Source organism: Chelonia mydas, chromosome 2 (genome assembly GCF_015237465.2).
Source record: "Chelonia mydas isolate rCheMyd1 chromosome 2, rCheMyd1.pri.v2, whole genome shotgun sequence".
Classification (NCBI taxonomy): domain Eukaryota; kingdom Metazoa; phylum Chordata; order Testudines; family Cheloniidae; genus Chelonia; species Chelonia mydas.
In genome coordinates this window covers 156,342,360-156,357,062 of record NC_057850.1, presented here as the reverse complement: position 1 = coordinate 156,357,062, position 14,703 = coordinate 156,342,360, and the positions used below count along the sequence as shown (strand labels likewise).

The following is a 14,703-nucleotide window of genomic DNA, read 5'->3' as shown; positions in this document are numbered from 1 at the left end:
ACCTCATAGTGTAGACCAGGGTTCAGATTATAAACTCTTTGAGGCAGGGACTGTCTTTTTGTTCTGTATTTGTACAACACTTCATACAATGGGATCCTGCTCCTTGACTGGGACTCCTAGGTCTTATGGTAATACAAATAATAAATGATGATAATTCTCCAGTAGCTTTCTTAATCTCAGTCTCCTGTTCATATGTAGAAGAGGAAATTATGGCTCACCAATATTTTAGAATTCTTTGAAGGAGTTAACAAAAAAGGACAAGGGTGATCCAGTGGATATATTGTACATAGATTTTTAGAAAGCCTTTGATAAGGTCCCTTACCAAAGACTTCTTAAGCAAAGTAAGCTGTCATGGGATAAGAGGGAAGGTTCTCTCATGGATCAATAACTGGTTAAAAGATAGGAAACAAAGGATAGGAATAAGTGGTCAGTTTTCAGAATGGAGAGAGGTAAATAGAGGTGTCTCCTCAGTGTTCTGTACTGGGACCAGTACTGTTCAACGTACTCATAAATGATCTGGAAAAAGGGGTAAACAGTAAGGTGGCAAAATTTGCAGATGATACAAAACTACTCAAGATAGTCAAGTCCAAAGCAGACGTGAAGAGTTACAAAGGAATTTCACGAAACTGGGTGACTAGGCAACAAAAGGGCAGATGAAATTCAATGTTGATAAATGCAGAATAATGTACATTGGAAAACATAATCCCAAGTGTACATACAAAATGATGGGGTCTAAATTAGCTGTTACCACCCAATAAAGAGATCTTGGAGTCATCGTGGATAGTTCTCTGAAATCAGCCACTCAATGGGCAGCAGCAGTCAAAAAAGGGATACAGAGTAAGACAGAAAATATCATAATACCTCTGTATAAATCCATGGCACATCCACATCTTGATTACTGCGTGCAGATCTGGTTGCCCAATCTCAAAAAAGATATATTAGAATTGTAGAAGGTACAGAGAAGAGCAACAAAAATGATTAGGGGTGTGGAGCAGCTTCCATATGGAGAGATTAAAAAGACAGACTTTTCAGCTTGGAAAAGAGATGACTAAAGAGATATAATAGAGGTCTATAAAATCTTGACTGGTGTGGAGAAAGTGAATAAGGAAATGTTATTTACTCCTTCACATAACAAAAGAACCTAGAGGTCACCCAATGAAACTAATAGGCAGCAGGTTTAAAACAAAAGGAAATACTTCTTCACACAGTGGACAGTAAACCTGTGGAACTCATTGCCTGGGGATGTTGTGAATGCCAAAACTCTTAACAGGGTTCAAAAAAGAATTAGATAAGTTCATGAAGGATGGATCCATCAATGGCTGTTAGCCAGGTTGGTCAGGGATCCAACACCATTATCTAAGTGTCCCTAGCCTCTCTGCTGGAAGCTGGGAGTGGACAACAGGATGGATCACTTGGTGATTGACTGTTCTGGTCATTCCCTCTGGGGCACGTGGCATTGGCCACTGTCGGAAGATGAGATTTTGGGCTGGATGGACCATTGGTCTGATCCAGTATGGCTGTTCTTATGTTCTTAAGAGGATACAAGCAACATTCCCTCTAATTTTTCCATCCATGTGAAGAGTGAATTTTATGTGCACCAATATCAAGGAAATGTGCACCATCAGTAGAAACAAAAAACCTAGATATAGTAAGTATTTTTTTTAAAATTACCATAGGGATAATTACTGTGGCCAGGACAGGTTAGGCATTTTAGAACTCACTGCTCCAAAAATAAAGCATAAGAGAGAAATCAAATTATGAAATGCATAGACCAGTCAAAAAATTAAAATAACAGCGCTTCGAAAAAATAAAATTACAGCGAATATATGTGCATTGCAGGAAGTACCAGAAGTAACAACAATAACACAAATATGTGTTGGGAGGTGAGTGTGAAAGAGATAGAGTGTCTGTGTGTGTGTGTGTGTTTGTTTGAGACAGACTGTGAGAGAGAGACTGTGTGAGAGACTGTTAGAGACCCATAGGGTGTGTTTGTGAGACAGAGTGTGTGTCAGAGAGACACAGTGTGTATTTTGAGAGAGACACTGACAGTGAGAGAGAGATGGGGTACATGGATGTGGGAGGTGGAGAGAGGGGGACACACTGACATCAGCACACCCACTTCCCCCCACCCCACTCTACACAGCAAGCAGGAGGCTCCCAGGAGCAGCTGGCCAGGGGCGCCAAGGCAGAGGGCAGGAGCAATGCTGCTGCAGAGCAGTGGGGAGAGGGGCATCTGAACACGTCGCCAGATATGCACTGCTCTGCTAATCGAGTGTGTGGCACTTGATTGACTCTTGAGCAGCTGCGCAACTGTGCAGCTTAGAGGGAACACAGGACATAAGATGTGATAGGTACAAGATGAGCTGTGCCTTAAACCTCTTTGCTGTCTCAACTTCACTTCTCATGTGACAAGATTCACTATCTTCACCCCTGCCTGGATGGAGACATGTGGTCCTGCTACTCTTAGACAGCCTCTTGTTTAGCAACCATGCTAAATCAACAGGCCTAACAGTGTTTGACACCTGCAAGAAACTTCCCTCCAGAAGTATGTGGCCAGCGGCTGATTGAAGTGAATCAAACCAGGTGCTTTAAAACAAATGTTTGTTCATCCAGAAGTATATATCATTTTGAGAAAAAGGTTAACACAATAAAAGTCTACACTCATCTGGTCTTGCATAAACTTTATCTTTTCCTTGCAAGTTTAGGAAGGTTCTGCTTAACCCAGGTATTTGCACAGGTGGCGAGTTATTTGAGCCCGTGGTGCCTGTGGTCCACCAATATTTTGGAACGTGGGCCCAGCTCCACCAATGTTTGGGCTTACCGCACTTTGGGGGGCCCTGTGCTTCAGGGGGAGGCAGGATCCAGGGCAGCTTTGGAGGTAGTGAGGGGCCTGGCGCCAGTAGCAGCAAGCAACCTGGCTCTGGCCTGCCCTACTCTGCCCTGCCTTGCCCTGCCAGCTCCCAGCGTCACTCGTGGGAGGGGATGGAAGCTGGAAAGAGGCAGGGTGGGGGCTTGGGGAAAGGAGTGGAATGGGGGCAGGAGGGGGCAGAGCAGGGGCAGGCTGGGGCCAGGCCCCCCACCAACCCCTGAGGCTGCTCTGGACCCTGCATCCCCCTGAAGTGCAGGGTCCCGCAAAGCACAGGGCCTGGAGTGGTTGCCCTGGTCCATCCTATGGATGGGACTGTTCTGCTTGGACCTGTCCTGGGTACCACCAAAAAAGGCGTTCTCTGCCTCTCTCTCTCTGTTTCTCTATCAGCATCACCCCTCAAGTAGCTGCTGGCAACTCACCTCCCCTTTCTTTCTCCTGGAGGGTCCCTTTAATTGTTCTTGGTCCACTTGATCTCTCGGATGTGGCCCTGGTAAAATCGCTGGGAGTTGGAGCCTGGGAATAGCATCTTGCCACTGAATAGTCCAGCCATAGTTCCCTTACTCCCTTGAAGTTGTTTTCTTGTATGTGTCCTATCTATGACCATTGTTCCATTTCCTACTTGCTCTTCCTAACAGCTCCTGTTGGTCTAAGTCTATATACTCAGAATAATATCAAGCTGATAAACTAAGGTACAAATATTCATAAAAAATTCTGCAGATATCGCCTGTGTTCCCCACATAAAGAAAAAGAACCTTCACGCCCAGCTCAACTGGAGTAGTAAGCGTCCTCTTGTTCTATGAAACTCCAGACTGCTGGGATTCACCTGACCTCCTGTATAACAGAGATCACAGGACTTTCCTGAATTGTTGTTGAAATAAAGCAGATCTTTTAGAAGAACTTCCACTCTTGATTTAAAAATTGCCAGAGATGGAGAATCAACACTTGGTCAGTTGTTACAGAGGTTAACTACCCTCACTGTTAGAAAATTGCAGCTTATTTCCAGTCTGACGGTATCTAGCTTCAGCTTCCAGCTTCTGTATCTTGTTATGCCTTTGCTAGCTTGCTGGACCTGGAGGCTTTGTTTAGAGATATTACAGTCCTCATTAGCATTCTTACACATTGTCATTCCCCAGCTTACAGTATCTCGTCATAGTTGTATAGGTATATCTACTAAACACTCAGTTGATTTCAGTATTCCATGCCATGTACTTTATTTTTACTTTCTTCTGCATATTTGATCATTCCAAATGTCTTTCTGACACTTCAAAAGATACCTTTTGAAGATATATGAAATGTGAGCCAGCCAGAAGGATTGTCTCTCACTTCTAATGGGTTTTGATAAACATAACTGGTACAATAAGTCTTTTAATATTCTAATGAATTCCGTGCACAGGGAAGGAATCTTCTTGGACAGAAAGCTTCAGTTTCTTTGCACAGTGTTGTTTCTTTAGGAAAAATTGCATGCAAAACAGAATGTGCAGAAAATTAAAACTCAGCAAACTGGTATAGTTATTTATCATAGAACTGTATAGATTTACAGGGTGCACATCACATGCATCTTAGATAGCAACTTAATTTTTATGGTTAATCCTGAAAACATATGGAACTTCTAAAATCCAAATGACAAAATTAGATTTAATCCGCACAGAAAATTACTTGGAAAATGTTTCTCCTTTCCTGATTTATTCCTGAAAGAATTCTTCCATCAACCTATCTACCGCCTTTGAAGGGAGCGGATTAACTGTAGTGACGGGAAGACCCCTTCTGTTGTCGTAGCAAGTGTTTACACTATGGTGTTAGAGTGGCACCGTAGCAGCGCCGCAACTGTGCTGCTGTATTATCTGTAGTATAGACAGACCCTCAACCCCACGCTTAAAATTCCGTTTAACTCAAGGCAGAATATGGGGTGTAGTTGAAGGCAGAATGTGACCCATTTATGTGCTTTTGCAGTGTGTAACATCATATGGACAAAGGAGCTGGCAGGAGGATGGAAAATGAAGCAGGAAAAATGGAACCTAGAGTTGAGGGGGGGACAAAAATATTGTTGTTTTATGAGATATTTTCCATGATATACGCATATATATGTACACGTCGCATGAGGGATACTCAGTCTCACAGGAAACTCAAAGATTTCTTTGTATCTGGAGTGCCATGCTGCATGTTAAAGATACGTGAAATCAAAAATAGTGTACTGAACTTGTAGTTCCCTCCGGGCTGGGTTGCAGCTGAGTGTGGTTTGAGAGAGAGGCTGGAGAAAAGGAAATAGAAACAAAGGGTTCTCTGGGGTAAGAATGCCTTGTGTGCTAGCTCTGGAGGTGGCAGGCACTGCTGGGTATGCGTGCTCCGGTTGTGTTACAGGTTTGTTGGATTTTTGACAATGTAGTTTTGCCTCATTCCTTTAGAGACCCCTGGTTCTTTAATATTGTCTTGTGCAGCTCTAGTTTCTAGTTTTTTCTGCTTTACATCCCGTATTCCTATCATCTCCCTTCAGCTTGGTTCTCCCTGACTTGTTCTGCCCGTTGCAGAGCTATTCCTCTTTCCTCCGTCCCATTCTTTGATTCATGTGTATTGGCCAGCAATGGGCTACCCCACCAATCCACTGCTGTGTGGACTCTTCTAAAAGGCATGGCTCCAAGTGGACAGCTTTGTACAGAGTCTATTTGGCTGTAGAAAAAGTGGCACTTCAGCTTTGACCATAAAATATGTTTTAAAAAGACAGAGCCAGCAAAAGTGACGACAGAGCAGAGGACTATATTTAAAAGCAGAGGTGGGCTCAGGCTGCAAAATTCAGATCCAGAGACATGTTGAATTCAAACAACCCAATTCTGGGGGTGTCGAACATCCCAGGTGATGGGGGTGTTTGCAGCTGCGGCTTTCATTTAGCCAATTATAAATATACGACGATTTGAAAAAATTCATAACTTGATTTGGTTACAGATTTTGAACACTAAAAAAAGAATATTGGTACAGGTCCATGTCTCTTTAAAAATTAAAGTAAAATGCAAAGAAGAATGCTTAAAGCAGGCCAACAGAGAATTGTGTGAGTGAGTGTGTGAGTGAGTGTGTATGTGAGAGAGAGAGAGAGAGAGAGAGAGAGAGACGTTCAGAATATGAGCCAAATTCTCCTCTTTATCCACATTTGTTTCCTGGATCCTGGAAGCTGGCCTGCACACTAAGGAACCCTATGCCAAGAACTCTGGCATATTCTCCTTGTCCCCAGCATGTCCCCTGGGGATGGCTAGCAAAGGGAAATTATGCTGTGGCCAGAATCTGGTCCCTTGTGCTGCCAGAGTTGTACAAAGTAGCCAGATCATAAATTATTCTTATTTTTTTTAGTAAGAACATTTACCTGGCTAAATGAATTACCAAGCACTAATAATTAATGTATGAATTAATTAGTGACCACTAATATACAGGGAAATCAGTTTTCTCTCTCACTTTTATCCCACTCGTAAGCCATGCTTTTCCCTGCTGCAATCTCACTTCAGTCCCCTCCAGTCTATTCAAATGCTTCTGCTAAAATTATCATCTTCTCCCAGAACCCACCCCATGTCACTCCCCTCTTTGAATCCTTTCACTGGTTTCCCTTTGCCTTACGCATCCAGTTGAAGCTAGTCATCCTCACTTTAAGAGTGCTGAGCACCAGCACATCACAGCTCCATTTATACATATCTGTTTGGACTCTTGTCTGTGTGGCTCTCTAATTTAGAGTGCAAGCTTCATGGGGCAGGGACCATGTTTTCCTTTAGGTTATGTGCCGTGCTGAACACGGTGCAGCTCAGCAAATATTGATAATAAATGTTCACAGAGAGAAATCTGAGGAAAGAAAGAAAATCTGACCAAGAAACCATGGGCTGTAATTCATTGCTCTCTTGAGGTCTAATTCTGCAAGCCCTTCACTTATAGAATTACCATCAAAATCAGTAGTTCTGTACATGCAATGCTGGTGCGACCAAACCCTTAAAATCAGGTAACCCTCGGGGCCACAGAAGAACATGTTATTTATGGCATCATTGGGGTAAATCCACCTGTGTTTCATTTTTAGATAAAATTAGTTTGTTTCCACTTTTTCCTATATTTTGGTGACAAAAAAGCACGTGAGCAGGCCTCTTTTACCAACTGCTTCCCGCCCCGCTGTTAAGTGTTTTGTGCTTACCAGGGCTGACCAACAACCTGTAAATCTTTCCAGGTGCTTTGCAATGCAGGGAAGAAATAGAATGATGTTTGTTGACTTTTGGTCAGCATGTATCACTATTGATTTTAAACAGGGAAACAAGGAAATGGTACTGTATATTTGTTGCTCTCTGATTCAGTAGTGAGGTTGTGTTACCTGATAGCCAGAAGAGGGCAATAGAGAAGCACAGTTTGTGATACCTGAAGAATTTGAAACACTGATTATATGTTTATAAAAAAGAAGAAGAAAAGAAGAGCCAGGAGGGTAGGTTGTTCAATTTACTAGTGGAGACCTGTCTGTGATGGATCACCGAGCAAACAAATAGTCAAAGAAAGATAGGAGAAAAGACCTTGCATTGTGTCTCAGTGTCTTTTTTTTTCTCAGCGTTACATATGATAACTTAGCAAGAACTTATTGCTAACTGGATGGTAAATGGACTCAAGAACGAAGTGGGTGATGCAGGAATGCACTCTTTGGAAGGAACAGAAGAGGAGGCATTTCAAAGATCCTGCAGGTGACTGAGGTGAGCAAACTAAAAGCTTCTCTTTCAAGTGAGATAATAGGCATTCAGCTGACTATATCAAAGACATGAGTAAACTGAGTGGTTGAAATGCTGTGAGATATCTGCTTTTTAAGCAAGCTGTGATGACACCAATATTGTCCTGAAAGTCAGGAGAGTGATGATGCAGAAGTAAGCATCTCCATCCATGCTTACCTACAATATTCAGGCGGTAAAGCAAGTAAACGGTTATTTGTTTGATATAGAATATTTCTTGTTAGAACTATTGAAAAGGTGGTTAGCATTTTCCAAGGTTTCTGCGTTGAGGTGCCTCATCTGTAGTTTACAGAGGCACATATATAGGTGGAGTAACTATTATTGTGCCTTTGTGAGTGGATTTTTGTTGAGCTTTGTGAGAAATCTGAGCTGGAAGTCTGGAGAAATTCACTCCCATGCTTTTGAAACACAGTGGAAATGTTCTCGGGTTTTACAAATGCTTTCTCATGAGAAAGGTACTGGGATGTGAAAACAAAGCACACAAAGATAATGAAAGGCAAGAGTTAAGTCACAGAAATCAGAGGGCTTTCTGAAAAAAGGAGAAACTGAGGGACAAAAGTTGAGAAATAAATGTGAAACACTTTTCTATTGCCACAATCAAGGCTAGTGGAACAGTAACATTTGGAAAATAACCCCAGGATTCTAGGAGCCAGTTAAGCAGCACAGGTTATCAGATGATACACTTCCACTTCAACAGCCACCTGTATCAGAGAAGTGACTAAGAGGAAATATTTGGGATGTGGAAGATCAAGAATAGGAGCATCAGTATTCTAAGGATATCATGCTAAAAACACAAGGGTATCTAGAGGTCAGGCAGCAAGTACCCATCTGAAACAAGACGGACTCATCATCAAAGAAGAGGGATAGGAGAACACTCAAAAATACCCACTAGCTTTGAAGGGCAGGCAAAGCAAAACTATCTAATGTTATATCCCCACTGAACTTGGGTATTAGGAATTCAGTATCCTGGAATTCCTATCAGAGGGAGATGAAACATAATATTTATAAAGTATGTTGGTAGTAATAGTTTATATGGGAATATCTGTGAATCTGAAAGTTACAAGTTCAAGTTCAAATTCTTAATTTTTTTCCATTTACCTTGTTTCCTGTGCTATAATGCTTCTCGCAGAGCCCAAAATCCTATAGTACAGCAGCTAACAGAAATTACAGATGGGCTTGAACCAAATTTCAGATACAAACACACCTGAACTTTGGGATTCAGGATTTGGATCCAAACTCTGCAGTTCAAAATCTTCTCTTATGGAAGTTATTAGTAATTCATCTGAAACTGGAAGTTCTCTGAAAGTCTTACAATCAAAATTCCGTAACAGCTGATGTTTGTTTGTGATGCAGTTACCATGGTTGCATTGTGTTTGGTGGAGGATTTCCCCCAGGGCCAGATTTCTATGAATGTGAGCATGGAGAAATTTCCACTGTTATAGAGGAGTGCAGAGTAGTTTAGTTGTAAGAGCTGAGAAATGGGAACCATTACTAGTTCTTGGCTTTGCCAGTGACTCACTATGTGGCTTTGGGGAAGTAATTTAATCTCTCTGTGCTCAGTTTATTCAGCTGTAAAATCGGCATAATACCCAGAGTAAAGACCAAATTGTGACTGGCACTGCGTGGATATACAAGAAGCAGAGTGAGAATACTAGAAGCCTTCCTCCTCAGCACCGCCATCAGTGGTGCTCTATGAAGGGCTCAGACAACGTGGTTGTGAAATCCTGCAGTAGGTGTGAAATTGTCCCTATATCAGTGCTGGGTGCGAAAGTGTCTCTGCTGGCTTAACTTGCATGAGTAGTCTAGAAATTTCAGAGACTCCACTCAGATTCCGGAATCTATCCTGCTAATAAATGTATTAGTTGTCACATATACCAGTCTCTTTAACAACATGTGAGGTAGCCCCTACTGTCAGGCATATCAATGTGCACATGAAATGTCCCAAGCATTCGGGGTCATTTACTGCTGTACTGCGGCAGAACTAGGATTGCTATTTCAGCCTCTTGCTGAAACAGCAATTTTCTCCTTTCCTGATGAGTCGTGTGTGTTTCTTTCAGATGCCTGTAGATTTCCCGACCCCGCTTTTCTACACTTTATACCCTAGCCCCTACCCCTGAAGGCTCTGCTTGCTGGCTCTCATCCTCCCATTTAAGAAGGACTGGATGGAACACTCTTCAGCAGATGACAGTTCCACACCTTAATTAAGTGGAGAGTTACTGTTGAGTGATATGAGGCATTTCCTCCTCCCCTGGAGCCAAAGGTGGTGCCACAGCCGCATTCCCAACCTTTTCCAGCCTGGGGCATGACAGATCAGTGCTGGCCACTGAGCCGAAGTTTACTGCATGGCAACACAGCGTGCTACCACTAGGCCACCAGGCCACAAAGGGAGTCATGTTAATCAGAGCAAGGCAGCTTTAGATATTCTCCATATTGGCTCTATTAGCGGCAACATAGAGGAGCCAGACATTTCAGGAAAACACGTACATCATTTTGTTTGTTCTGGTGCAGGAGGGGGCAGGGGAAGCATCTAGTCCACCCATTTTTATTATTATTATTTCCTACATTCATAACTTAAGCCTGTGCTGTCTTTTTTTGTTGTTCCTTGCTCCTTACAGATTATCCTGATGAAAGCACTGATGATTTTTTTTGGTGGTGCGGCGGAGGTCCCCCCTGCATTATTTTTAATGCCTTGAAAATGAGAAGTAGAAAATAAAATCTAGCTATTTACATTAAAAAACAATGTCAGTGGAATAGAATCCTCACAGATTTATTTTTCTCATCCCTGGAAACATTTGGTTAGCCTGCTTAGGTGGGTTAACAGAGAGACTCATCAGAATGCAGCAGTTGAGCCAATTGCAAAGAGAAGCAACCGTTACAAGGCAATAATCCCTGCTCAGACAGAAGAGTGAGTGCTCGCAAACGTATTTGTATCATAAAGTTTGATCTGGTATCAGAGAAGCCTCCGCGGTTGTTGATTCCTTCCATTTTATCAACGACAGTTTGGGGGAGAGGGAGAACTGGGAGGAGACTTCAGTTAAAGTATCTCAAATAACCCCAAATTTTGAAAAGATTAAGGTCAGGATCAGGTTCTATTCTCAGTAGAATAGTTTGACCATCTGTAGTGCCCTCACTGCTGCTGGCACTAGTTAGCAGCCTTGTAGGCCAATTTAGGCTGAGTTTTTCAAAGCAATCTAGGGTGCTTAGACACACATACATTCCATTCGTTTTAGCCATAACCAACCTAGACTATTTTGGAAATCTGAACCTTACATATGACAGTAATTGACATAATATACATAGAGAGAGTGGAGGAAGGGGACAGGTACCTAGAGAGGCCGGTAAGTTGATGGTGGTTATGATGATATAAGAGAGCGAGAGAGAGTGCTCTAAGCCGAGAGCACAATAACAAAATAAACCTGGGGCCTGTAGTACCCTCTTACCCACATAGACATGGTCCTTCTCAGCTCACAGTTGAAGCACACAGGCAGTGTGGGAAAGCCTACAGTGCTGTATCTGTATTGTAGATCAGTGGTTCTCAACCAGGGGTATTGTGTACCCCTGGGGGTACACAGAGGTCTTCCAGTGGGGTACATCAGTTTATCTAGATATTTGCCTAATTTTACAACAGGCTACATAAAAAGCACTGGAAAACTCAGCATAAATTAAAATTTCACCCAGATAATGACTTGTTTATCCTACTCTCTATATACTATACACTGAAATGTAAGTACAGTATTTATATTCCAATTGATTTATTTTATAATAAGCAATTTTTCAGTAATAGTGTTCTGTGACACTTTTGTATTTTTATGTCTGATTTTGTAAGCACGTAGTTTTTAAGTGAGGTGAAACTTAGGGTACGCAAGACAAATCAGCCTCTTGAAAGGGGTACAGTAGTCTGTAAAGGTTGACAGCCACAATTGTAGATGGAGCACTTCAGTCTGCCGGGCTGTGGCACCTCTCACTGACCCTAAATTTCACTTTTATGGTAAATAGTAATTTAAAATGGAGAGGAAGAAATTATTTCCTGAATCTGCTGCAGCCATGGTAAAGCAAAAGCACCACACAGAAGAAGAGTCTAATTAGGACAGTATAAGTGGCTTGATATGGGATGGAAAATCATGTTCTTCTTACTAAGGTCTTTATTGTGGTCATATATTCTGCAACAATTTCCCACGCTTAACTGAGGTATTCTTTTTAAACATGGCCTGGCTGTGGAAGCTTTTTGGGGGGCTTGTTCCTTGAAGAACCCTGGGGTAGGGGAGGGGTAGGGAGGAAACCCAGTAGTAGAACATTCAGTAGAATAATTCTGTCTGGCATGCCAGCACTCTGATCAATCATTCTGAGCCAAAAAAGGTAGGTCCTAAGCAGCCAGGTGTGATTATGTGATATGTACCCCTTGAAATTTCCTGTCATTGTCGATGTCTGAGAGTCAGTTTGTTTCAGTGCATCGTCTTGTGTGAATGTAAGCTGATGAGGGATCCACAGGTGCACCCGCACGTTGGGCAGATGTGGGCACTGGTTTTTGCTGCAGGCAGACTGTTTTCTTTACTCACACTTCTTTTTGGCTTTTTCTGTTCTGCTGTTCTCAATGGCTTTAACTGCAGACGAATAGGTCTGCCACCATCCTGATCTGTCCACAACAGCAGCAGCTTCCGGTGTGTTGCGGATGACTTGGCCAACTTTTAGGTGCGCTTTGAAAGTGTCCTTATGCCATTTTTATTGGCCTCCCAGTGTATGTGCCCCTGTTTTCAACTGTCCATAAAATATGACTTTGGGGAGTCGTGTGTCATTGATATGTACGAGGTGACCAGCCCAGCTAAGTTGCACCTGTATCATTAGGGACTCAACGGTAGTCATGCAGAACTAGTCCAGGACTTCAATGTTTAGTATCCTATCTGACAATTTGAAGTTACAGATGAGATGCAGACCGTGCATGTTAAAATGCTCTAATTGCTTCAAGTGCCTGCTATAAAGTGTCTGTGTTTCACAGCTATAGATAAAAGAGTGCTTAACACGATTGCATGATAGACACTAATCTTGGTGTGAACTCAAATACCTCAAAGACTTCCAGGGGGAAGAAACCCAGTAGTAGAGCATTCAGTAGAATAATTCTGTCTAGCATCACAGAACATTCTGCTCAATCATTGTGGGCCAAGAAAGGCCCTAAGCAGCCGTGTGTGTGTATATGAAATGTACGTAGTTCTCAGTTGGTTATGATCATATATTTCTTTGAAGCATAGTCATAGAAGGCAGGACTGCAGTGAAAAATTCCATTGAGATGCTACTTTCTGTTTTAATTTGTGCATATGATGAGTCTCTTTCTCTTGCTGTTCCTAAAATGTTCATAGATGTCTAGGAGCTGCAGTGTATTGATGCATTTCTTTTTTTACTTCTGAAGACTTGGGTTCCCATTAAGGTTTAGGTCACAAGTAGAGATGGGCCCTTCCGCTGAAGTTTGGCTCCAGATCAGAATCCAGGGTTCCAGAGACAGGCCTGTGGTGTGATTTTCAGATTCAGAGCCTTCCCAACATTTGGAACCAGTATTCTTCTTCAGACCCAATTCTAGTTGTAAATCTAGTTGCGGTTAAACCACTTCACAAAGTCTCCACATCGTTTGCCACTGTTTGACATGATTGACAGTCTGTACTACAGAGAGGTACAAAATTGGACTAACAGAGGAACAGGGGCAAAGGAGAGAGGGGTGGGAAGCCAGGAAGTGTTGAAGGGTCAGATTAAGGTCTATTGGCAGAACTGTGTGCAGAAGCATTCCTGGTGCCCACCATTTTGCTGCCTGGCTCTTGCTAGTACTGTTCTTCATTTTTTTAAGTGCCCAGACACCATGGTAATGAGAGAGAGAGAGAGAGAACAGATCTGTGCTCCCTTCATGAGAACATTACCAGTCCAATAGGCACCAACCATGTGAAAAAACATGGTATGTTTGTGCACTGGCCCTTGTGTACTGCTGATGTAATATTTGTTTCATTGTTATTGATATTAAAACCAGGGAAAAGGCCTCGGAAGTTAAACCAAACATGTTTTTGCTCTGTTAAACTCTGATAGGTCGTTAGCTGCTGAGTGACCTTAGTGAACCTAAGGATGTTGCTTGTCTTTGAAAAGTCATAAGCAGTGGCTGAGATTAATGTCGGTTGGAATGACAACCAGTGAGTGACAAGCACATTCCTGTGTCTCATCCAAATCTGAAGTCTCACATCTGAATGGCTCACACATGGGATGTGTGCTAAGATCCTTTTATTCCAGTGATGTTGTCAGTCAGGTCCCGAGAACCATCCTTGGCAACATTATTATTTCTGAGCTTCCTTGTTTCCATTATTCTGATGTCATCATTGTGGGGTTACTTTGAATTAAATTTGAGGGGGTGTTCAGTACATAGGTACACGGTGCCTTCATCTCACTCTCCTTTCCCTCCCCAAGAGTGTTCCATTTTGATAATCACCCTATGAGCATGTGCAAGTTGAGCCTGGGCTAGTTCATCTACCTGCCGACAGATCTCTGCACATGTTCTTCCACAGAATCTGGCAAATCTTTGGGTTGTTTTCTGGATGCGAGGGGGTTATATTTTATGGTTTGGGTTATCCACCCATATTCTGAGTTGAACCTAGGCTAGAGATGAGCTTGGGCCACTAACTTTAGATTCAGATCCAAACTTCCCAGAGTTCCTGGCACTGGGACTCAGAGTTTTTATTTGGCTCATTATAAAAGTAGGGTCCAGCTACAACGTTGGGATCTGGATCTGAATATGAACATCACTTGCATTCTGAGGTGTTCATGCAAATACACTGGCTTAATGTCTCCAATGACTCTAATACCTACTACTCGTTGACAGCTGAAGGAGCGCTCCTTCACCTAAAATGGTAGAGGACAGTGGTTTTATTGCTGAAGAGTCCTGGGTTTGATAACAGCTGATGACCATGGTGTTTGTATGTATGCAATTACAGTATGTTACATTCAGAGGTGGAGTTTGGCCTCATTTCTAATCAAGATTAGTCTCTGTGGGGTCTGAGCAGGCAGAGTACTGGACAGGCTGCATAACCCCAACCCTTGAATATTCGTTTTTTGTAGAACAGAGTAAACATTTTCTTC

The 14,703-nt window shown here is 42.4% G+C and overlaps 1 long non-coding RNA gene across 1 annotated transcript in view; it reads left to right on the top strand.

The window, feature by feature from the left end:
• LOC122464622 overlaps window positions 1–14,703 on the top strand; it is a 28,792-nt gene that overhangs the window by 5,402 nt on the left and 8,687 nt on the right. The window contains exon 2 of the long non-coding RNA XR_006288820.1: window positions 7,428–7,566. This is a non-coding gene — a long non-coding RNA (uncharacterized LOC122464622). The remainder of the gene's footprint in view (window positions 1–7,427; window positions 7,567–14,703) is intronic.